This window comes from Arachis duranensis, chromosome 2 (genome assembly GCF_000817695.3).
Source record: "Arachis duranensis cultivar V14167 chromosome 2, aradu.V14167.gnm2.J7QH, whole genome shotgun sequence".
Lineage (NCBI taxonomy): Eukaryota > Viridiplantae > Streptophyta > Magnoliopsida > Fabales > Fabaceae > Arachis > Arachis duranensis.
Window position 1 is genome coordinate 41,421,181 of NC_029773.3, and position 3,270 is coordinate 41,424,450.

General features: G+C 38.2%; 1 non-coding gene across 1 annotated transcript; it reads left to right on the forward strand.

Moving 5' to 3' along the window:
* The first annotated feature begins 614 nt into the window (after window positions 1–614).
* Window positions 615–720, forward strand: LOC127745342 (small nucleolar RNA R71). The gene has a single exon (XR_008006539.1). It is a non-coding gene; the product is annotated as a small nucleolar RNA R71 (small nucleolar RNA).
* Window positions 721–3,270: the final 2,550 nt, after the last annotated feature.

The window sequence follows — 3,270 nt, forward strand, 5'->3', positions numbered from 1 at the left end:
GAGGTGGTTGTTGCTGCTGAGACTGAAATTGGTGGTTATTGTAATTGTTCTGTTGGAAGCCGCCCTGAAAATTATTGTTAAAATTCTGAGGTCTCTGAGGTTGGTCACTCCACCCAAAATTTAGGTAATTTCTCCATCCTTGATTGTATGTCTGAGAATAGGGGTCATTATTGGGATTTCTAGAACCACTCCCCATGTAATTAACCTGTTCAGAAGAGGATTGAGCATAATCATAATTATCATTTTGCACTAAATTTCCTGCCATGTCATAGGAGACCTCTTGGGGTGGATTTTGGGTGTTGATAGCTCAGACTTGCATGTCACCCATCTATTGAGTAAGTAGACTTATTTGCTAAGACATAAGCTTATTCTGAGCAAGAATAGCATTAAGAGCTTCTACTTCCATGACACCTTTCTTCTGAGGAACCTCAGAGTTCACAGAATTCCTTTTAGATGAGTATAAATATTGGTTGCTAGCAACCAATTCAATAAGCTCAATAGTCTCCTCCGGTGTCTTCTTCTTGTGCAATGAACCTCCTGCAGAATTATCTAAGCACATCTTGGACATTTCACCCAAACCTTCATAAAAGATATCTAGTTGGTTCCATTTGGAGAACATGTCCGGAGGGCATTGCGTGGTCAGTAGCTTGTATCTCTCCCAAGCTTCATAAAGAGTTTCCCCATCCTTCTGCCTGAAGGTCTGAAATTCCACCCTAAGCTTAGTCAGCTTCTTTGGTGGGAAAAATTTAGTAAGAAGCTCAGTAACAACCTTGTTCTAAGTATCCAGACTCTCCTTGGGTTGGGAATCTAGCTATAGCTTTGCTCTATCCCTCAGAGCAAACGGGAAGAGCATGAGTTTGTACACTGATACGGGAGGATTATCGGTAAGAGAATTTCTCAATAAAGTTGTGTTGCAAGTATAGCTCTACCAACAACAACCCTTGAGCATCAAATTTAGAAAGGAATTGGTTGTCACAAGTTCAACCCCTAATAAAATAACCAAAGTATTCAAACCTCGGGTCGTCTCACAAGGAATGGGCAAACATGTGCTTCAACATTGGTTAGAAATCCAGGGTTGTAAGTCATGAGTGAGAAAGTAACTAGGAATCTTAGCAAACAAGTAATCTTAAAGTGCAAAGAACTAATTCAAATAACTAAGCAAGATGTGAGCAATCTCAAACTAAGAAGATAACATTCAATTTAATTCTACTCTCAACTAAACAATAACTATAACTAAGGCAAGACAATAAAGAATTTGGGTTTTCAAATATGAATGATAAAAGCAACTCTTAGCTAGGCATGGGAATTGGGGTCACTATCCTTGTCTAATAACCATATCTTGACAATTATGAGGAACCAAACCTATGAAGTCTACTGCTAAACTTGAAGTATGTTAAATGGTTTGGTCAACATCAACCCATAAGGTCTAACCTCACTACTAATTAACCTAGTAGTAGGCTAGTGTCAATGCCTATCAAATTGACCACTAAGGGTTCCTAAATCATCAAATCCATTAGACCCAATGACTCAAGTTTACCCAATTCTCTTGGCCTAAGCCAAGAGTAAAAAGAACTACTCCATAATCAAGATAAACAATTCATCAAACACATGGTAAGAATTAACAAAAGACATGTTCAAATTGTAATTGAATTGAAATTAACAAATACCCACTAACAAATATCAACTTACAATCACTCAAACAACACAATTAATCATAGAAATCATCAATGTAACATCAACAAGTCAAGATTCACAACATTCATGCAATGGGTATAAAGTGACAAGTGACAAGAATTCATAAACTAACACAAGATCTAAGAAAAATTATACTAAGGAATTCAAATTAAACAATCAAACTAGTAATTAACAAGATCCAATTCAGAGTTTCAACAAGGGAAGATCAAATTAAAGCTAAATCTAGAGAAGAACAAGGGTTTCTCTCTCTAGAAGAACAAAGAACCCAAAAAACTAGAAAAAATGTGTCTTAGTGTAAAAATGATTGATCCCCCTTCTCTCTAGCATCTTTGGGTCTTTTTCCATGCAGAAACAGTTTGAAATTGGGCCTAATGAGCCTCAGAAATCGCCAGGCATGATTTCCTTTAATGAGGTCACGTGCAGCTTCCCGCGCGTGCACGCCAATTGTTTTTGTGATCCACGCGTGTGTGCCAAGTGCGCGTGCTCGTCGGTTGGAATTCTTTGACTTGCGCGGATGCATCCATCCTTGCGCGACGCTTCCAGCTATCCTCATCCACACGTGCGCGTGATGTGCACGTGCGCGTAGATGCTGCAGTTTCCAAAATCCAAATCTTCATGTTCCTTCCTCTTGTGCATGCTTTCCTTCTCTCTTCTAGGCCATTCTTACCCTATTAATTCTGAAATCACTCAACAAATATGTCACAGCATCGAATGGTAATCAAGAGGATCAAAATATAGCAATTCTAAGGCAAAATAAGCATGTTTTCTATCATGGAGCAATATTAGGAAGTGAACACAAAATCATGCATTTCTTGTGAATAAGTGCGAGAAATATTGACAAAACCCCCAAATTAAGCACAAGATAAACTACAAAATTGGGGTTTATCAAATCTCCCCACACTTAAACCAAGCATGTCCTCATGCTTAAAATAAAAAGACCAAAGGTCATGGTGAGAAAGGGTTTATAAAATACAAACTACGTAAGTGAATGCATGCAACTAATGTAAAATTGTCTATCTACTAGGTCAAGGGTAAATCCATCCTCCAAGAACACATGTGAGCATATGGGGTGAAAATGATGTGTAGTTCATGAATCCTCCCAAATTGAATATCACTGTGAGGTGCATGTAACTTGCTAAATGAACGCTTGTAAAAGCCGGGAACAAGGAGTTGAGCATTGAACCCTCGCCGGATGTGTATCTGCTCTATGCGCTCAAGTCTATAGGGTTCGTCACTCGATCCTCTCCTAATCATGCTTTCCAAGATTTGTCTTTCATCTAAAAAATCAACAATTACTTAATGCATGCTTACAAATATCATGAGGTCTTATTCATGGGTTGTAACGGGGCTAGGGTGAAGGCAAGGATGTATATGGTCAAGTGAGCTTAAAATTTGAGTCCTTGATTAACCTAGAATCTCACTAGACACATAGAACAACCTATACAACTATAATACAATACCTAGCTATCCTTGAGTTTTACTTTTTTGCATACTCATGCATTCTTTTCAATTCACATCCCATATGCATTGTTTTTTTATTACTTTGTCTTGGGGCATTTTTGTCCCCTTTCATTG